Source organism: Gigantopelta aegis, chromosome 3, assembly GCF_016097555.1.
Source record: "Gigantopelta aegis isolate Gae_Host chromosome 3, Gae_host_genome, whole genome shotgun sequence".
Classification (NCBI taxonomy): domain Eukaryota; kingdom Metazoa; phylum Mollusca; class Gastropoda; order Neomphalida; family Peltospiridae; genus Gigantopelta; species Gigantopelta aegis.
The window spans coordinates 54,368,482-54,392,124 of NC_054701.1; the positions used below are offsets into that span (position 1 = coordinate 54,368,482).

A 23,643-nucleotide genomic window follows, 5' to 3' on the forward strand; every position below is an offset into this window, starting at 1 on the left:
CCGTGGTATGTACTACCCTGTCAGTGGGATGATGCATATAAAAGATTCCTTGCTGCTAATCGGAAAGAGTAGCCCATGAAGTGGCGACATCGGGTTTCCTCTCAATATCTGTGTTGACCGTAACCATATGTCTGACGTCATATAACCGTAAATAAAATGTGCTGAGTGCGTCGTTAAATAAAACACTTCTTTCTTTCTGATCGTATTTGAACAATTAAAATATATATATAATTTAAACAACTGCCTATAAAAAAAATTGATATGAAGTGCAATTATGACAAAATATCTAAGACGAATTGAATACTAAGCTAAATAATGATGACACTATGTCCTGCCATTGAGTGTAAGTTAAATTTTAACGGCGTTCGATTCGTTTTGTTTTGTGGGTGTTTTTTTGTGGGGGTTTTGAGGATTGCTTTGTCAAGTATATTTGCACAGCAGTATTATTAAATGAATGTTAATTCAATAATTAAATAAAGATCATTTTTATTCAAATTTCTTTTAAAGAGTCTATGGTCAAGTAAATGTTCTGGAAAAGTTTCATCGGAAGAAATATATCATGGCGTTACGTGTTTTTGATTTGTTAATGTTGAACTTTTTAAAATTCTTGTATCCATTTTGATATTTTTATGTACAAGGGCACACATTTTTATGGTTTATTTTGACATAAATATAAAACTGCAAAATCTGTTATTAATTATTATCTAATTGTTCCTACCCGGTAACGAGATTAGCAAGTTTCTTGTTTTGGGTATTAGTAACGCAATAAGTCTTTAGTTTCATTGTGTTCTGGCATTTTTGTTTGTCTAATTATTTTTATTTTTTTGTTGTTGTTGTTGGGGTTTTTTTACACATAAGGTTTTCTGGCTGTCTACTGCATTATCTATTATTTTGAATAGTTTAGTTTTAAACCTTATATTATTTTCAAAGTAGTATGTACTGCAAATCTGGCCAAAATAAAGGTAGCATCATCCCCATATATTTACTTAGGTGCTCACTAGATTCTCGGACGAATTCTACAATAGTCTGATTAGTTATTGAAACTAGAGGATAGTCTGTTTGGGGAGGGAGGGGGAATTCTACAATAGCCTGATTAGTTATTGAAACTAGGGGATCGTCTGTTTGGGGAGGGAGGGGGAATTCTACAATAGTCTGATTAGTTATTGAAACTAGGGGATCGTCTGTTTGGGGAGAGAGGGGGAATTCTACAATAGTCTGATTAGTTATTGAAACTAGGGGATCGTCTGTTTGGGGAGGGAGGGGGAATTCTACAATAGTCTGATTAGTTATTGAAACTAGGGGATCGTCTCTTTGTGGAGGGAGAGGGAAAGATCATGACACGATTCAAAATATGTTGACTAATAGATAACCTTAAGGAGTCTTTCACAATTCCCCAGTAGATATGACCATGTTCTGGCCATTTTACATTTCATTTTATAGTTTAAAGAGGATTTTGTCTAAATGTAATCTGCCAAAATTACGTGATTAGTTCTGCCCATAAATAGGTATTTTAATTCAAAGTAAGGAGTATTTGCAAATTTACAAATCAGTATTTTAAAAATAATGGTGTTTAAAAATACTTGACTGGTCAGTCCTTCCTTAAGTTATTTGAATCCACAATGATGAATATTTACATTGTCGGGTTCGGTTTCGCTTTATCGTACTTCGGTAACAAAAATAATAAATTCTTACCTCAACATCTTTGTATAATAACATCTTTATGTGATTCTTACCTGAAAAATAATAAATAATATTAACGATTGTTTGCCACAATAAATATACAATATAATATAATGTATCTTCAAGCAACAAATATGGGTTTTAAGCTACAATTTGCCTACAAATTACGAAAAGTGTTTTTTTAATTATCTATCAGTCGTTTTTATTGTTGCTATAGTTGTCATCTTGCGTCCCATAAAAGAAACAATCAAACATTTTCGAATGTTATTTTTTAATACAAAATACCCAATAACCCATAACAGTAGCATTATAAGTTGTAAATATATTTCACTCTAAATAATGTATTAAATACTGCCATGCCTGCCACTGATCAGCTGTATGGTAGTAGTGTACCAGGTACAATATTTTGTACAGGACTAGAGTAACTATCCAAAACTCTCGCTTGGGAAATATGATAATTTAGGCACTCGTGTCGTAAACATCCAAGGTTGAAAATTAGTAGTCGCCCGTCGCCATGGCGACCTTTATTGGCTAAGGACGACTAAGAATTTTACCAAGGTAGTCCGTTGGGCGACCATCGAATTTAGGGTCTGGAGAGATTGTACCGTTTGAGAAAAGAAAGGCATTGAAACTGAATTGAATGTGACAAAACACATCTCGTATGTGTTGGCCAAACTACAGATCTGGCAGCAGAAGACATAGAACATGCTCTATATTTTGACAGCGCCAGACTCGGCTTCTGTGGCTTTGGGCCGTGTCATTTTAAAATAAAGCTCAAAACGTATTGAAGACACTGTATGTATTTCTAAAATCTGGAAGTTGTCGGCTTATTGGAATGGACTGGATACACCATAATTATCTAGTAGAGCTACTATTTGACAATTGTTATTTAATGTTACGGTAAAAAGGAATCAAATTTATAGCTTACATTATTCTGGTACAAAATCAAAATCTTGTAGTTTTAACACATTAACGTGAGTGCATGCGCGCTTATACAAATAACAATGAATTTTTTTCATTACTACAGGGCTTATTCCAAAGGTCAGTTAACCGATTGTCATTGTCTGTATTCTTTTACGTTTAAGCAATTTGCATAAAATAAGAACTGATCTAAAGTGACACCAAGACTTACATGATGTCATAACCGTCCAAATATTACTGTAATAAACAATAAGTACATGTTTATACTTTGTAATATGATAACAAAGTACATCGTATATTTTGGTAAAATGTTTTTTTTTGTGTGTGTTTTGTTTTTCACCGATTTGTTTTTCTTTCCATATTTATTTTATTAGTAACCTTCTACTGTAGCATTTACAATATTCATATATATTAAACGTGCACGTGTGGGTGCTTCGTCTATAGGACAGCCACTTCCGAGGAAATCCTTTACTGAAGATTTTACCCTCTTGCATCACCACAAAGTTTATTTCATCCTGCTTGCATCGTCATAGAGGACTGCTACCCATACTAGTTTATATACTACAGCACGCGCAGTTCTACCTTTATTATCATATTGCATTATTATTTGTTTACTTCAGAGGCAATGCAAGTCAAGCTGCATTACTTGGCTGTTCTAGCATTTTGTCTTTACTCCTGTATTAAAAATGACATTTAATCTGTATAATTTAATGGTAATTTGCAAATAAACATTTTATTTATACTGGATTTCTTTTTTCAAAAAATGTTATTTAATTTTCAACCTTGGATGTAACATCGTCTGTGATGGACACTCATATACTATCGTCTATATACCAAACTGAGTTTACGGTTTCATTAAAGTATTATATTCAGTAAAAAAAAATCCCATTTAATTTTATTCATATACTTATATTTAGCAAAATGGTACCAGAATGTATTCACTCTGCATTAATGTCCGTAATATAACAAAACGTATGTTGGGATCAAAATAATATATTTGGTAAACTATGAAAATTAGGTAGACATTTTTTATGATTTAAACTCTACATTGATACTTCGTACAATACATAGTGGGTTTTGTTTTAGCCGTGTCATAATGAAGACGTTTTCGCATTTTCATCATCGTAATTGTAACACTTTTCCTGGAAAATAAATATAATAAAACCATACACACGTTCCCGCGCACACATATAAACAAAATACGCACACACACACATACATACACATCAAACACGTACACACACACACACACACACACACACACAGACACACACACACACATATATACACATCATACACATACATACAAAACACATACAGTGTAGTGGTTGAGTCATCGGTCTAAATGATGGTAGGTACTGAGTTTGCACCCCGTAACGGCTCCTACCCAGTGGTTTGGTAACTCAGTATGGAGGTGTAAGGCCCCTACACTGACCTTTCTCTGACAATTGATTATAAACCATCTCTCCTCAGCCCCCGTTTAACGAAACGCTAAGATCACTTTTAAGTGCATAAGACATTTATATACTTACGGTGATCTTAGCACTAAAGTCGCTACATAAAACGGGGCCCTGGACAGGCAGCCCAGATAGCTGAGTCATGTGTCCAGGACAGCATGTTTGCACTTTAATTGGCTACAGGCACGAAAATCAAGTTAAAATGAATGAAGCAAATAACATCTCACCCGATCAATATTCGAAGTGTGTCCAATCCATGCTTTTAAAAAAAAAAAAAAAAAAACCCCACGCTAAATCAATAAAAATAATTAAACAAAGTTAAAAAAAAAAAAAAAAAAAAAAAAAAAAAAAAAAAAATTGAAAGAAACCGATGACTGCATCAGTTTTGGAAGTTTAGTCCGACTAGAGGCGGGCCATGTGTGCGGCTTGTATCCAAGGTGTACCGGGGTTTACCAATCAAAATGAAGCCCATGGGCCTAAAAACGGAAACTTTTACCGGCTTAAATTCTGATAATATTTTTCAACAGGAATCTGCCATAGCTTACAAAAAAACGATATTGTATTTACTATTAACAATAGAAAATGTGTACGCCTAACGACAAAGTCATTATCATAGTTGCAAATGTCATATTTCCTTACTTTTTTACATTTACATGATAAAAAATATAATAATAACAATACAAATAATAAAACATAAATCCAATATAAGAAACATTTACTTATATGTAATATATTAATTATAGTGAGTCGACAACATCTTACCAATGGCAACACCACTAATATTAACAGGCATCGGAAGCATTTACATCGTCTCACCGAGCTGACTAGAATGCACGTATGCATCCCCCCCCCCCCCCCCCGAACTGACATTAACATTAATAACTGCCACCTCCTCTGATTTTTTAAATACATTTGGTTGCCATAGAACGATAATTATTATGCTCTGATACTATCCTAAGTTGCAACTTTTATCTTTATTATAGTGTAATTTAAGCCCTGGGCCTAATTTCAGATACAAATGTTACATCTTCTCTATGGTGATATCTTGCGGTCCACGTGTGCTGACTGAAACGTCGCATGTATCGTCTATAGGATTTAATTTGATGGTATATACTCTACAATATGATGGTCAGCATATGCTTTGGCACGGTGTGTTTCACACCTGTATCTTTCCAGTCTGTTACTCAACATATTTATCCCACAGATGGATCAGCTTTGCATCCATAAAAACTGATAAAAGCATTTCCATATGTGTGTGACAAACTGTTTATAGTGTTAAAAACTGACCGATTCGCTAAATAAAACAGAAAAAAAATGATACTCGCATTATATCAATTAGTCTATGTACATTTCAGACGATTTTGTCAAAATGTTGACATTTTTATACTACCTACAGCAATTTAAGAATCATATAAACAGGAAGACACACACACACACACACACACACACACACACACACACACAATAAACAAGCTTATATGCGATGTACATAGAACCAACCTGTTGTGAATAGAATCTATCTAGCAATGAAAGTATCAGCTGGCAACATATTTGTTTTGGAATTATCTAAGTGGCTTTAGTTGGCTGCAAAAAAAACCCCGAAAATGTTACATCTCAATTGTTTTTAATTAAATATGCATTGAGATTGCATTTACCATTAAGATATTGTTCCACAGTGAAGGAAAACGCACCATGACATTTCCATAATCAATGCAACATATAGAAAACAAAGTCATTCCATACATTTATAACATTGGTTATACAGCATACACCAGAAATGTGTGAATTCAACTATAGTTTCAGGTTAGGGATTACAAGCTAACTCACAATATAACATGTGCATATCCAGGAAACAAATACATGTACATAACCTAATACTCTTACGTTTCAATGTGGGGCAGTTTATAAATGAAATCACAATGCTGCATTATTAACAAAAACATATGAAATATGAATAATAGTAAAATATGAAACGTTTTTTTTCTGGAAATGTAAAAACAAATTATACGCAGTACTTGAAAGAAATCTGTTAATTTCTTTCGTACGTCATTAATTTTTGTGACCGATGTGTGTCGCAACATAATGTTATTCTGCATCTTATACTTTATTTAGTTAACCTTATTTTTCCAAGCAACAAAAGTTCTCTAAAATATTTATTATAACTTATTGTGATCCTGACATCATGGGGAATCTCCTCAACATAAGTTATTATTAAATTTATAATTAAGTATATTTTAATGTACTATTCTTACCAAATTCTGAGTGGAAAAGACTAATTTCATTAGTCTATTAACAAAACCTTGTAGAAAAAAATGGGCATTTCAGTATATAGTGGAACTCTGTTGCAGGGGGGGGGGGGGGGGGGGACATATTCTATCATGTAGTGTATTCGTGTCCATTTACCTGTTTCAATGGGTAGATTATGGTTTGAGAGTCTAAAACGTAATAATGGACACCAATGTTTTTTTCTCAGTCTTTTAACAGTTTGTAATTTGACGTTTTTCCGGAATTATCGATATGACTGTACCATGTTTGTAGGAATTGATCTGTAAGTCTTAAAGAAATAAATTCTTTTAAAAATGTAGCACTTGCAATTCTATTACATTGTGACATTCATATATATGTACAACCAATGCTATCTAATATTGATTTTACAAAGTTTATCCATTTATGTTTGTAAATATTATTATTTTAGTCATTCAACAACAATCTATAAACAAATAATGATAACTTAGACTGCTTCCCTGTAATTAGTCTGAACCAAAAGGTAATCATCCTTAGCTTTACAGTTATAGTTACCGGGAAACGTCCAACTTCTCCATACAACATGTACAACGTCACTAAATGTGTTATGCTTCCAATTCCGTTCACTTTGTTTTCTCATGCACGGTTCGCGCAATCAACATTCGATTTGTTGTCGTCTGCAAGTTGTTCATTTGTGAGGTTTTTCTTCACAGTTCATTTTCTTTAACAATAAAGTTCAAATAAGTAGGCCTAAGTATCTAAATACAAAACTTTACAAACCCCTAAAACCATTATTTTTACTAAGTTGTTTTTGTTTCTTCCTTAAAATTATCGATATCGGGTCCACATGACTCGCAGATATTGATTTAAAATGCAGGAAGATGAATAAACATTCGCATTCGGTGCGTCTCACATGACCTCACCCGTGCCAGATCAACAAGGCTGAATCATTTTCAAATTTTTTTAAAGACCCCTGCTGTTAGAATTTGTTTTCAATTATTATATTCGATCTGCAAAATGTATGCTACATCTTTGTGCCTCTACTGTAGTGAATAGTATTCATAACCTATTCATAACAATTGTAAATAATTTTGAGTGTATAAATTGTGTTAATTAAGAATCAATTCTTTACAACGTTTCTATAGTTTACAAACTATTCACTGGTATAAACGTAATGCCTATCAGTATTGACATCAAGTGTTAGCGATGGGTGTTGGTAAAACGAGGACCGGACCAGAACGCTTGACAAACTGAACGTTTCCTTTTAAAAAAAAAAAAAAAAATTAAACAAAGTATTCGTCAACTGTGCACAGTTAAGAAACATATATTTGTTCAAATACTGGCCTTAAAACTGGAAAATAACGAGCCGTACATACGCGGTATGATACTTTTTGCAAACGCATACGCCTGAAACGCAGTTACAAACGTCGCAGGCTTTCCTTTTCACTGGAGGATGCTTCATTTTTATTTACTAGAATGGATTTGTTTTACGTCCACATTGTTGATTTTTTATGTTAATTGATTGCAGTCTATTTTGTTTCACGAATCATAGCTGAAAATTAAGAATTATATTTCCTTAAATATGGTAGGCCTATTCGTGTTTTTGTCGTTAGGTGAACGCATTTTGAGATGGTATATAACGCATGGTATGCCCTCATACATCATTACTTATGTGTTGAATGATTCACTACATGTAATGCTTGTGCCACGACAGCAGGGAACCCACGAATGTTCAGCGAATACCTCCCACCCATCAATGGTAACGTGTTGTTCCATACGTCTATGGATATTCGTCTTGGCGATATCAGACGACCCCTTAATCAAAACAGTCAGATGTGTTCAATATCACGTGACACGTTCAGTGCATGCGCAAGTCAAGCATTTCGAAGCAATCATGTATTCTAAATGCAACTTTAACAGTTCGACGCATGTCAAGATGGCAAGACGTCTTTAGATGAGCTCCAGCTGAATTTTGTGATTTAACTATGTTTGTCTGACTGATCATTATTACTTCGCATATAGACAACCGAGGTTTGTGTTCAGTATTGTTTATTCCAAAAACTGTGAATTATGAGCCAAAATCAGAAACATGGTGGATGTATGCATAGTGCAACGTTTGACAACGGACATCCATATACACCCAATATGGCGACCGAGATGCAGCATGGGGGAGCAGAGTTCCGGGAAAAATATCCGCCCGGTGCCCCCTTCACCTGACCCTAACCCTAACCCTAACCTTAACTCCAACCCTAACCCCAACCCTAGCCCTAACCACAGCCATAACCCCAACCCTAATCCCAACCTTAACCCTAACCCTAACCCTAACCCTCAACCCTAACTAAAAATAATAATGGAGGGGACCGGGCGGATATTATACCGAGTTCCGATACATGATGAACACTCCACAGCCAGGCCAAGCTCAACAACAGTCAATGAGTACTGATAGTCATAGCGTTATGTCTCCGCCCGCATGGGCCAAAAGTCTGATGGAAAGGCTCGTAAATATTGAACAACAAACTGCCAAGCTAGCGTGTTTGCCAGCAATAGAAAACAAGTTGTCTAATATTAAACAACAGACTGCCAAGCTAGCGTGTTTGCCAGCAATAGAAAACAAGTTGTCTAATATTGAACAACAGACTGCCAAGCTAGCGTGTTTGCCAGCAATAGAAAACAAGTTGTCTAATATTAAACAACAGACTGCCAAGCTAGCGTGTTTGCCAGCAACAGAAAACAAGTTGTCTAATATTAAAAACAATGTCAGTCGACTTACAAATGAACTGAAAACAACACGTGAAAGAGTCGGTGTGTTAGAAAATAGTTGTCAGTTTCTTAGTGATGCTTTCGATACATCAAAAAAGGAACGCGAGAGCATTAGACAAGCGGTGAAATCTTCTGAACAAAAGACCGCCTGAGAAATTAACGACATAAATGCTAGGCTGGAGATTCTGCGCGTAAATTCAGATAAATTAAGCAGTGAAAAAGTTGATTTACAAGAGACAGTGTATGATCTACAAACGCGGTCCATGAGGAACAATTTATTGTTTACTGGACTCAAAGAAAATGATAAAGAAAATACTGAGGACATTTTGTACAACTTTTTAGAAAAGGAACTGAATTTTGACACTTAACAACTTTATTTTCATAGAGTACACAGATTAGGGAGATTGAAAAAAGATCGTGACGGTAAAACACTCAACTCCAAACCGAGACCAATTGTAGCCCGATTTGAGCGCTACTACGACAAGGAAACCGTTCGCCGGAAGTCGTACATGCTAAAAGGAAAACCCTATGGAATAATGGAGCAGTATCCCCATCAGATCGTCGAGAGGCGTAGACAATTGTACCCACTGTTTAGGGAGGCCAAACAAAACAACCAACAGGTTTCGTTTATTGCTGACAAGCTGTTTATAGACGACAAGCGAATATATCCAAAGGAGAAGCCGACTGAACCAGCGAACCCTATGAGACAAACTCGCAACAGAAGCGGTACATCATCTCCCGAAGCACCAAGCAAGCGAACATGTCACGAACGCCAAGCGCCAACTTCTAGCTATTCATCTTCTACTGAATAGGGGTACGATGGGGGTACAGAGTGGGGTCGATGCAATCAGAGCACCGTTACGTCATCCTCAGGAAATGATAAGCTGTGTGATCAAACTGATATTAAATTAGTGTTTTTAAATATTTGTGGGTTGAAATCCAAATTACTTATACCCGAGTTTCAAGCGTTTTTGTATAAATATGATATTTTGTGTTTTTGTGAAACAAAAACAAGCGATATTGATTTTATAGACATACCAGGCTATAAATATGTAATGAATAATAGATACAGTTACTCATTAAGAAATTCAGGTGGGATTGGTGTTGCTATGAAAATAAAATATGTTAATTGTGTTGACTTTTATATATGTAGCACATCTGATTACATTTTATGGTTTCGAGTACATATGGGTAACAACAATTGTAGTTTATTAGTAGTAACTGTTTATATTCCACCAGAAGGATCACCATACAATACTGTAGACACATTTCAAACAGTGCATTGTGAAATAACCGATAAACTGCTGTTAAACAAATCTGTACTCCTTGTTGGCGATTTTAATGCCAGAACCAATTTATTACTTGATTATGTCCCCACTGACAGAAATTTAACCTGCTTTGCTGAAATTAATAACCTGTTCTCAAAATGTTTAGATGATGATGACGATTTATTGCACTGCTTAAATATACCACTTGAAAGATACAACAAAAATAAAGGAAAGCCGAATAACAATGGTTATAAATTAATTGAAATTTGCCAGATGAATAATTTGTATTTTATAAATGGTCGAGTTGGTGAAGATAGATATATTGGCAAAGTAACTTGTAAAGGAGTTAGTTCAGTTGATTATGCAATAGTTACACGGTGTGCTTTTAGATAAGTTTTAAAGTTTGTGATTTCGATCCATTATATTCCGACATTCATTGTCCAGTTGATCTAACCTTAAGCCATGTCTCTCATGACTTGCCAGTATATAGTAATAATTATAGTTTGAAAACAGAGCCATGTAGATGGAAGAAATCATTACAGAATAATTTTGTTGAAATTATTAACCAAAACGAGGTGGACAGTATCATGCACGATATGGTGAATAGTACTCACAGTCGAAATGTCAATATTGACAATGCAGTCAATAGTATTACCAAGCTTTTCAATCAGTCGGCCAGGACGGTGTTTGGTGTCAGAACAACAGGAAACAATGTACACTATTGTAAACGGATTAGTAGTGTTCACAAACCTTGGTTTAAAAAGGAATGTGTTAATGCTAGAAAAACGTTCCACAGAGCCAAACATGTTTATCGGTTACACAATAGCGAAGACAATAAACAAGCTGTTATCACGGCTAGCAAAAAGTACAAGAGGACGATCAGAAAGCATAGTAATGCTTATAATAAAAAAGTAGAAAAGAATCTTTCAAATGTAATAAAAAGTGACCCTAAGCATATTTTTAAAATAATAAAAGGTTCAAAAAAAGTATTATCTAGCCCCTCCCTAAAAGAATGTTTCATTTATTTTAAGAATATCAATTGTTATAAAGATGAGGCAGATGATGATGTTGTTAACGTGGACGAGATAGCTTCAGCAGTTGACTCGAATGACTTTTTAAACAAGCCAATAACAGATGAAGAAATAAAGAAAGCAGTAAAGCAATTGAAAAATAATAAAGCACCAGGACATGATAATTTTTAAACGAATATATAAAAACTACGCTAAACAAACTTTTACCAGTTTATACTTTTTTGTTTAACCTAGTCCCGGATAGTGGTAAATACCCAAGTGAATGGCTAAATGGCACTATAACTACAATATATAAAAACAGCGGAGATGTACATGATGTTCAAAACTATAGACCTATAACATTAGTATCCTGTTTTAGTAAACTATTTACAAATGTACTTAATAGCAGACTAACTGCTTATGTGGATAAATACAATATTTTATCAAAAGTTCAAGCTGACTTTAGAAAAGGTTACTCTACAAATGATCATGTGTTTCTACTATATACTTTGGTTGAATTATTGAGAAGGAAAAAAGGAAAGTTGTATTGTGCATTCATTGGTCTTAAGAAGGCCTTCGATACTGTGTGGAGAATTGGTCTTTGGTGTAAGTTATTGAAATACAACATAGATGGGAAAATTTTCAGAATAATTCATAACATGTATAGTGGTATTAAATCATGCGTTAGGAAAGATGATAAATTTTCAGATTTTTTTTCCATGTAATATAGGAGTGAGGCAAGGAGAAAATTTATCACCTCTTTTATTTTCATTGTATTTAAATGATCTAAAAGAATTTTTACAACATCAACAATGTATAGGTATAACTATCAATGCATTTGATTTTGATATATATTTGAATATTGGATTAACTATATTTGTTATGTTGTATGCAGATGATACTGTATTATTAGCTAGAAATGAGAATGAACTTCAAAAAGTATTAAATGCTTATGATACTTATTGTAAAACATGGCACCTGTCGATAAACACATTAAAGAGCAAGATTGTGATATTTGGGGGAACAAAGAAAGATTATAAGAACATATTTTATTTGGGTAATCAAATACTAGAAAACATGAATGAATACAAATATTTAGGTATCTGGTTTGAAAAAAGTAACAAATTTAATTTATGCAAGAAACATTTAACACAACAGGCAAAAAAAGCCATGTTTTACATTTTAAAAAAGTCAAATGAACTTTCTTTGTCGATAGAATATAGACTTAAGCTGTTTGATGCAATAGTTGTTCCTATATTACTATATGGCTGTGAAATTTGGGGATTTGAAAATATAAATATTATAGAAAAGATTCATATTCAATTCTTACGATATTTAGCGCCTGTCAGGAAAAGTACTCCAATATATATGTTGTATGGTGAATATGGAACAACACCTCTATCTCTGAAAATACATCTAAGAATAATTTGCTTTTGGTCACGACTGTTAACGGCTAAAAGCCTAAAACCATCTGTAAAGGCTTACCAAATAACGTATTACGATTTTATTCAATTCGGTACGCATTATAAATGGATAATTAACATCAGAGATCTATTTTACCAGCTTGGATTGAATAACGTTTGGGACCAGCAGTCATTTAAATCAGTGGAGTGGTTGAAAAGAGTTGTGAAGAGAAGACTGTCTGATCAGTATCTACAAACATGGAGAAATGACATCTTTACGACCAGCAAAGGAACTACTTATAGAATATTTAAAGAAAAATTGGAACTAGAATCATATTTTAACATTCTGGATAAAACAATGTACACAACATTTTTTCGATTTAGAATTTCAAATTACTTTTTACCAGTAGAAAAGGGGAGGTGGACAAATATTTTATATGAAAATAGAAACTGTACGCTTTGTAATAGCAATATTGTTGGAGATGAATTTCATTATCTATTTATATGCAAAACATTTAGACAAGAAAGATTAAAATATCTTAACAAATACTATGTAAATAGACCAAATATATACAAATACCAGCAACTCTTCAGCTCAAAACGTATTAGTGTTCTTAAAAAATTGTGTAAGTTTATATCAATTATTAACAAACAATTTTGTGCTTCTTGACTTACGTGTAATTTTAACTGTTTCTAATATTTAGCTGCTCATCTGTTTGTATTGTGGTATATATGTTTCTGAAATCATCTTGACAATTTGTATGTTTATTATTATTTGTGTTCCTCTGATGCCACCGAATGGGGGCCATGAGAGTAAATAAAGTTCTGTTCTGTTCTGACAGGGCTTCTCTCTCACTAACAACTAATGACTACAGACAGCCAAGCTGGGTGTCAAGGGGGAACGTGCTGAAATCTTAATTGGATATAAGTTCGAAACTCAGTAAATTATTCAGAAACATGAAGTGTTGCATGGTGAAACCTGTCAGGTGGTGAAGGCTGCTCATAGTGTTACACAATGGCACCGAGCGTTAGCAACCGAATGGCCGTTCGCACTGGCGAAGCCAATACTTTAACTTAGGGGGAAGCCACCCCAACAAACCTCGATCCTAATAAATCTAGTATGGTCATTATGATTGTGTGTGCGCGTGCGCGACCGGCTGCCCTCTACCCCCCAATATAGCTACTGCAATAATCATCCACGAACGTTAGCGGTGGTCACTACCACTGAGCGCAGACAATGGTTCACACGCGTGCCTGGACCTCTTTTGGATATAGGCATGTTAAAAAAGTACCCATACCATGTTTCACAAGTAGGGATTGAGGATACAGTCTTCCTATCACTGGGCCCGCGGAATGTATTTGAAGTGTGTGTGGGGGGGGGGGGGGGGGCACTATCAGTGCGATTTGAAAGTAGAGCGAAGCATTGTCAATCAGATAGCCCGGGCCTAAAGGGTCCAGATTTGTTGGAAACGGTTTAGGGCATGTTCTTGTGAGAACATTTTCAATGGCAGGCCTTCAGATACAGTCTTTACACCATTCTGAATACAGTAACAAAGATAATAGACCTCTTCCCTCTACTGATTTTACACCATTCTGAATACAGTAACAAAGATAATAGACCTCTTCCCTCTACTGATTTTACAACGCCTATATATAGTCTGGTCAATCTAGGGGATTTGGGAGCCTAACCCAACACAAATTGCAATATAAGGTTTTTTTTCACAATACATTTCAGAGAGGTCTCCAAAACAACATATTAAAAATGCACCCGAATACACCTTAGGGAAATATGCATAATTTGCATATATTCAATATGGCTGCCAAAATGCCCGAAGACAATCTTTTTGACCTAATAACACAGTACTTTAGTGATTTTGAAATTTAAAAAATATTTTTTAAGCATGGGGAACCTTTCAGAAGATATACAAATTTACACCGACACTTTCTTAATTTGCATAAATCCAATATGGCTGCCCAAGTTCCTAGAAATGGCTTATTTTTACCATGTAAAACATCCAATGTGAACATTTTATTTCATTTTAAATTCAAGATTACGTGAGACTAGACTTCTAAAAAATGTCATGATTTATCATTACTGTGGTCATAAATTGGTTACACATTTTTGTCCAATTTATGTCTAATGAAGGTCACTGACCGATAACTAACCGCAGAGACTTAGCCTTTTTATATTTGTCTCTGTATAAACCTTTTAACATAATATTAGTAATCAAAATGTATTTATCCTCTATATTTTAAAGATAAAATGTTGGTATTGTACAATGAACTTTTTGATAAATACAGGCAGTATGGCTCTCCAGGACAGATATACAGATTCGTCGTCATCTAAAAAGTGTTCAAACATTTTCGACTTAGTTGTTCAGCAAATATTCTGAATACAGTGCTATCTAATAAACCACCACCTGTCCTTCGCTAGGTATAGAATTGGCACATTTGTTTCTATATTAAAGTTTGTTTTGTTTAACGACATTACTAGACAACAGCTATTGGATGTCAAACATTTTGACTCGTAGTCATCAGAGGAAACCCGCTACATTTTTCTTAATGCAGCAAGGGATGTTTTATATGCACTTTCCTACAGACAGGAAAGCAAACACCACAGCCTTTAATCAGTTGTGGTGCACTTGTTGGAGCGAAAAAAAACCTATCTGTAAAATGGATCTACCGAGGTCGTTCGATCATGCGACGCAAGCGCCTCTAGCGAGCACACAACCGACTGAGCTAAATTCCGCCCCTTGCTTCTATATAACACCATCACCACATGTAAGTATCATCTAATAAATCATCAGCTCCAGTCAATTTAAAGACGCATTCAATGGATATAAAACTGGCATATTTATTTCTATATAACACCATCACCCCAGTTAAACACCTCTAAATCTGTTCTTGTAAACAAAAATCATACTATTCTGTTTAATCATTACTAGACTTCTTCTTGATCAACAGCTGACATATTGGCACACACGCCCTGACATTGTTCACATGCAGGCAAACAGTCGAGATCTGTCTTACGACAGGAACATCTTAGTGGCTACCGGCCTCGGTGGCGTCGTGGTTAGGCCATCGGTCTACAGACTGGTAGGTACTGGGTTCGGATCCCAGTCGAGGCATGGGATTTTTAATCCAAATACCGACTCCAAACCCTGAGTGAGTGCTCCGCAAGGCTCAATGGGTAGGTGTAAACCACTTGCACCGACCAGTGATCCAAAACTGGTTCAATAAAGGCCATGGTTTGTGCTATCCTGCCTATGGGAAGCGCAAATAAAAGATCCCTTGCTGCCTGTCGTAAAAGAGTAGCCTATGTGGAGACAGTGGGTTTCCTCTAAAAAAAAAACCAGTGTCATAATGACCATGTTTGACGTCCAATAGCCGATGATAAGATAAAAAATTAATGTGCTCTAGTGGCGTCATTAAATAAAACAAACTTTACTTTATACCTGTGGCTGAACAATATATGGTGGGTTAGGTTCCCAAATCGAGTAGATTGACTGGATTACGCAGGCATGGTGAATGAACAGCTGCCAGAAATGTTTTAGTATGACCTATTACGCTACCAACCTGCTTCATTTGACAATAGTTCTAAGTGCCTCGACTTCCAAGATAGTGCTTTGTGGATGATGACACTAACGTGTTGATTCACCTTGAAATGTTCTGTAGGCCTAAAGCCAAAGAAGGGACATATACGTTACCACAATGCTAGAACATAAAGCTCACAATGCAGATTGTAGGTGCACATGCACACGAGAACATCATCTCTGCCCATGCCTTGTTAGGATGTGACACACCATCAACAGTGTTTGGCATTGGCAAAGGTGTTGTTTTAAAGCAACTTAAAAACAATGAAGACTTCAATCTCCAGTCAGAAGTGTTCAACAGATAAGGAGATTACTACTGCTGTGTAAAGAGACACCTTGGACCACTTGAAGCTGCAATAATTCTACCAGAAAGTAGGTAAAAGCACTTTCAGTGTTCAGCATCATATATTGCCTCAAAGATCTGCAGTAGCCCGGTATCACCTCTTCAGAACACCACTATATGCAGACGTGGAGAGGACTGGAACCCACTGACTGGGGTTGGAATCCTGAGTCCATTAATGACAGACTTGTTTGAAGTCGTCAGATGCTCCTGCAAGACACACTGTGCAAAGCAGGTATCTCGTGTATGTGGAGAAGGCCGGGGCGTGTAAGCCAATATGTCAGCTGGTGATCAAGAAAACTCGTATGTTGATGATTAATAGGATTCTCTTTGGGTAACCCACAGAGGAGAAAATCACATGAATGCTCTTACAAGGACAGATTTAGAGGTGTTTAGCTGTGGTGATCGGGATATATAGGAACAAAATGTTCCAGTTCTATACCCATTGAATTTATTTTAAATGAACTGGAGGTGGTGGTTCATTAGATGACACTTGCCTGTGGTGATGGTGTTATATAGAAATTAATGTGCCAGTTCTATACTCAGTGAGGGGATTGGGGTGAGGCTTTATTAGAATATGACCCATGTCTTAGAAGTGGGTCATATATTGAATTTTGTATATCTATCCAGAGCAGTACTGTTTGACGAGTTATATTGTCTGCCTGTATTTATCCAAATGTTCCATGTATAACACTAACATCCTTAAAATATAGGGAATAAATTTACTTTGATTACAAATCTTATGTTAAACGTTTGGTAGCACATTATACACAGACAAATGCAATGCATTGAAAATATGGTGATTAGTTATTGGTCAATGACCTTCATTAGACGTAAAGTGGTCCCACATTTGTGACCCATTTATGACCACCGTAATGATCAATGATAATATTTGCCTCCAAAGTTTAATCTTAACCTTAAAACCAAATAAAATGTTCACGTTGGATGTTTTATATGGTAAAATAAGCCATTTCCAAGGATTTGGGCAGCCGTATTGGATTTATGCAAATCACGAAAGTGCCAATGTAAAGTATTGCACCTTCTAAAATGTACTCCATGCTCATGAAATACATTTTAAATTTTAAAATCATTAAAATGCCTTCCTTAGCCATATTGAATTTATGCAAATTAGGCATATGTCCCCATGGTGTATTCGGGTGCATTTTGAATATGTTGTTTTAGAGACCTCTCCAAAATGCATTGTGAATAAAACAAGTATGCTGCGATCTGTGGTGGGTTTGGCATATATGTGAAGCATATTTAAAACGTTATTCAAATCAGTTGTCTGCAGGCAATTTGTTGGTAGGTGTGCCTGTGGGTCACCTTTGAATGTAGGTATTCTTTTTTTATTTTCAGCATGTAAAATTTCGTATCGAAGTCCATTTTCTACTTAATTTTCAGACATGTTTGGTAATAATTCTGGACTAGACAGTGCTTTAACTTTAAAGCAGGGTAACTGGTGAGTTTATTCCACCAAACGATAATTAATTTCTGGTAATTCACTAAGTTTAGTGAGGTGCTGAAAAGATACAATATGACAAAATTAATGGCAATGATGAAATTAACATCCAGACATATTTTAAACAAGTTTATTCATGCTAAAATAGATATCAATACAAACTGTGTGATATGACTATACACGTACTACACTGATATGATTGTTAATATCTATATAAGCAGATAACTAGAATGGTCTGAACAATTTATGATTATATTGCTAATGTATTTAATATATGAAGGCAGAATTGTTCAAACATGATGTAGTACATGCGGTTTAAATTAATTACATGGATATTTTGAATATCTATCAACATTAAATACAAGTCACACAAACATAACATGCAAATTTACATATTTCAAGGCTAGTGTGCAGTTGCGAATACAATTCATCTATCTCACAGCAGTTCATCTTACAACTGCCTATTTTTCGTCAAGTTACGGGGATAAACGTTTGAAGGTATATTTTTAATTTTTTTATTTATCCTCAGTCTTCTGAATAAAAGTAGAGGGGTGACCCTCACCAAAGTGATGATTAACTCCGCCAGATGGCGAAATCCAAGATGGCCGCCAAAATTATTAAAAACACGTGTTTTTCAGCTTCTGCTTATCGTATGAAAATGATTTCGAGATCCAAACATATGTTTTGCGGGTCAAAGAATTCAATTGTACACACTAAACAGTGTCACATAACATATTAAATTATTTAAGACGATAATCCAAAATATTTGTCGATATTCCTAATTTTTGTTCGTTTGTCACAGAACTCATCTGGGAAAGTCACAGTTGCAAGTCACAGACAGTTGCTGTATTATTCCTATTTGCTTTCGAACTAATTTGGATACAAAGAAAAGAAACGTTTATTAATGATAATTTATGTCCAGGATGGTATATCCTCCTCAGGCTCCGAATCAGTTGTTGAGTTCGACAAGTTTTATGTTCTGCATCCTCTACTGTATTTGTCATTAATACTGTGTTTTGATATGAGACTAATTAATATCTTAGAAAGCATGGGCTTTGTGTCCTTGCACTTTCATCGCTTGTCATCCATGATCAAGTGAAGATGGTGGCATTGGGACAAATGATTTGTAATAATTGATATTGTGAGAGTCCTTATCTAGTGTTGACTTCCTCTTTATTATTCTCCCTTTGAAACTCGAGCTTCAACTACGGCACCATATATGTTTCATTACTCACTGATTGGTACTCTAAGCATATAAATAAGATATTTTAGCTAATCGGGTAAATAAATAAAAAAATAATAATACCCACTATAATGACGATTTTATATTATTCAATAACAGCTAGCAGGATAAAAAATTATAATAGCTAGCAGGATAAATGATTATAACAGCTAGAGGGATAAAAGATTATAACAGCTAGCAGGATAAAATATTATAACAGCTAGCAGGATAAAATATAACAGCTAGAGGGATAAAAGAGTATAACAGCTAGAGGGATAAAAGATGAGCTCCCACTGATTTACCCACCAGTTGGACATAAGACATTAACTACTTAAGATACCAAGCCAGTTTCATATTATACCTAGATTCAAAACAACACTGACCCCCAAAACACATGATTTCACCTCTCCGATAGTCAATTTTCCCTTATGTTGAACAGTATTCTTTTAGCTTCTGATTTTAGTGTTTACGTATTAACTACTGAGGTGCTTAATTGTTCATGTTCAATATATGCCTATTTCAAACAATCCATGACATTCTGGCACACATGCTTCATTGGAATTAAAACTTTTATGGATCCCCGAATCTGTCTTAAAGTAGAGCTATCTTGAATGTTTTTGTTGCTAAATCTGTAATAGTTTATAAAAGATTAAAAAATACTTTTCTCAACAGAATTATAGCAGAAAACATTATTTTTAATATATGCATCAAATTCAGGTAATAAACAGAAAAATACATGAGTGGCCGTTAGATAACATTTATCTTAAAACGAGTTGTTTTAAAACGTATACATTTCGATCGTCATCACCTAGGAGCAGCCAGTCGTGTTTTAATCAATTGTTATGTGTTATAAAAATGACGAATGATGTTCTAAACAACGGGTGTGTAATAAATTATTGTTTGTATATATTGGTAAACTATATTGCCTTATCATCTGAACATATTTGACCTTGTTTCCGGAATTTTGGTGAACAAAAAGAGCTAAATATTACCCTTTTTGAAAAATTCTGGGTTTTTTTTTACACGAGAAGGTGGAATTGTATTGCTCTAAAAGTGTTAAAAGACATGCAAGTTTATGTGGTTCAAAGTTTAATATCTTTAACACTTGCCAATAGGGTCAACTTAAAGGCGGCAGGGTTTGTAAATTTCGTATTTACCAAAAGTGAATGAAGAGAGATAAACCATAACTTTCTGAGTTGAGAATGTGAAAGAAAGGGCCACAATTGGCCAGGATAGCAATGTCCAGTTTTGTATCCTGTATACAACACGATACGTGGGTGAATAAAGATACTAACAAGATAATGGAGAGGAGGAAATAGCGACGTGGTAATCTGAGGGGTCCTTAAGCCAAAACCGTTGGAGATTTTCAGCTAAAACGGAGATTCGTTCGTTTGGCATCATAAGGTATTTTAAAGCCAAATCTGAGATGTGTCATTTGGGAAGAAGCTACATTTGATCTAATTTGACATGGAATGACCCCCGGGATCTGTGATATCCTTTCTTTATGAAAGTATACACCGAATGGCACGTTAATTAGCAGATAAACATGGAGTTTTTAGATTTGTGGGGGTTATTGTCTATTTGATCCCACAAATGTCATTTTTGACCGAAGACATTAGCCTGAGGTAAAAAATGAAACATTTGCTGGCATCAAATAGACAATAACACCCGCAAATCTAAAAACTCCATATGGTTATTATGCCCAATGTAAACTGAATAATTTTTCTACGGAATAGTCTGTATATTTGGTATTTCTTGGAAAAAATACCTAGCTATAATCTAACTATAGACCCTTGAATCGTCAACTTCGCCTGATCCAATTGCTAATGACGTGACTTTATAAAGTGTTATATTCATTTGATCCCGGAAATAGAATGTGATTAACCAATCACAATACAGAACACTCTCGCCATCAGTTTACAATGACGTATGTTGTCGTTTTTATCAAGTGAACTCCGCGAGCCTTGACTAATGTAATGGAGTAGCCAAGAAAGCCGATAACCTAGGAAGATCATCTTTATTCCTATCTTTCCATATGCTCAAGATAAACAAGTAAGCTTTAGGCAGTATAATAAATTGTATGACTTTATTTTTGTAATGTTATGTATTAGGGCATTGGTGTTTTTTTGCCACCAAAAGTTTAAACTGTCTAACTACGACCCCTGGAGACTACAAATGCCAGTGCACTTGCTCGACTCCTAACAACCTCACCTTCATCCTCTCCCCAAGTAAAATAAGGCATTACAAATTGCTGTCTTTTTCGGAATAGCATTTGTTTTTCAGTGTCTGTGCAGATTGTTATTAGTATTAGTGCCAAAAAAAACCTCTTGAGATCTTATCCAGCTAAACGGACATTAGGATATTTAGGCTTACTGTTCTACACTGTACATACAATACACTGCCCACTGCATACTACATTTCACTCCCTATAACGTGAGTACTACGATGGATGCTAAGCTGTGGGGCAAAAGATCTGCAAAAGATCTACGCATGACAGCCCTTTTTGCGACTCTCACGGGACAAAGGATATAATACAACCAATCGAAAGCTCAAGAAGAACTCCCTATAACACAAGGTGCATACTGAAAATAAACCGATTAGCTTGAATTTTACCTCAGACTTTTTTTTTTGCGTTTAATTATTTGTCACATCTCTTTTAGTAATTTTATACAGTGAATGTAAGTAATCGATTTTCACTTGCAATATCATGATATAGTTTTGAAAATGTCAATAAAAATATAAACAACAAAATGGGATGTGAAGTATTGTCGGTACACCGGTTTATTATGATGCAAAAGGTTAAATAACGTAATACGAAACACTCTACACTCGGTATTTCCCGTATTTCAAGTTTCTGTCAGTCGGAAAACCTGGAACTCCTAGATTCGACTGCTTTTCTTAACTGTGTTCATAGATGTGATTAAAGGAAGGGCTTGTCGTTATTAAATACGCTTTATAAATAATACATTTTAATTTGTTTCATATATTTTCTTTATGTTCTTAAAAGCTTTCCTTAATGTTCACTGAAGCTTACGATACGTATCATGATATAGGGAACTCCTATCCTGATACAGGGAACTCCTATCCTGATACAGGGAACTCCTATCCTGATACAGGGAACACATAACGCAATATATAGCGACAGAGATTCTCAAAATATCCATCCCTAATAAAGATAACTATTTTGAGTAGTATACATGTTGTATGCCATTCAGTTAGGCGATCTCAGACGATCATTAAATTATACTCGTCGTTGAATGTCGCCCAGGTCGACATTAGAGGCAGACATTTATATATTCCTTATTCCTCAACAGATATACAGGTGCAAACAAAATAATGATTAACGTATAGGGGTGGATGCAGGATTGTTTTGGGGGAGTGCAACGCTTAAAAGGGCACCAACAGTATTCAGAAGCACACTTAACATGTATTATCTTCATAACAATCTTCCACAGACAGTTTATATCAAACTGACCATTGTAAGCATGTTTCCCACTAAAAACAAATTTTAAAACATCGAATTTTGGAGGAGGTGCGCACCTCGAGGGCAGTTCCTACGATTAAATTAAAACATTAAAGTGAATTGAACTCGGCTGAAGTGAATTTACCTCGCAAACATTTGTTGTACAGTTTTAGTATTATGCATTAGCGTAACGGGGGTGGGGGGTGGGGGGGGGGGGGGTGGGGGGTGCAAGGAGACCATGATCCTCCTGAAACACATGGTCCTCCTCTCCTCCAATATCGGTGGCCCCTCAATATCAAATCCCGGCTACACCAAAACCTACGTACCCCCAGGTTCGACTTAACGGTCCTGATAAACAAACAGTCAAACAAACTATCATTCTGAATACTTACCTGTAACATTGCAACAGAACACCACAGTAGTTAGCTGTCGTCAATAAATCCGGTAGTATTAAATCCATGCACATATATTTTACATTTAAACACATTTAAAATAAATATGATTATAAATGTCAAAAAGCGATTATGTTCGCGCATTTCTGAAGTTAAACTATATCCAGAAGAATGTACTAGTATCGCTTTGACATCAATAAACATATTAACATGTCAAAGCATTGTTGACGTCACGCCAACACATTGACGTCACGTGAAAGAAATATTGACATTTTCATGGTAACGTTTCTGGGCCCATATTTCCGAAGCTATCTTAGCCTACGAAATCGTGAAATCATCGTAAGCTATGACGTCACTATGGCATGTGCTGTAGTGACGTCACAACCTACGACGGTTTTACGATTTCGTAGCGCTAAGATGGCTTCGAAACT

The 23,643-nt window shown here is 35.3% G+C and overlaps 1 protein-coding gene across 1 annotated transcript in view; it reads right to left on the reverse strand.

The window, feature by feature from the left end:
• LOC121390771 (chitin deacetylase 8-like) overlaps nt 1–23,341 on the reverse strand; it is a 67,144-nt gene extending 43,803 nt beyond the window's left edge. The window contains exon 1 of the mRNA XM_041522690.1: nt 23,213–23,341. The gene's annotated coding sequence lies outside the window, so the exon portion shown is untranslated. The remainder of the gene's footprint in view (nt 1–23,212) is intronic.
• Nucleotides 23,342–23,643: the final 302 nt, after the last annotated feature.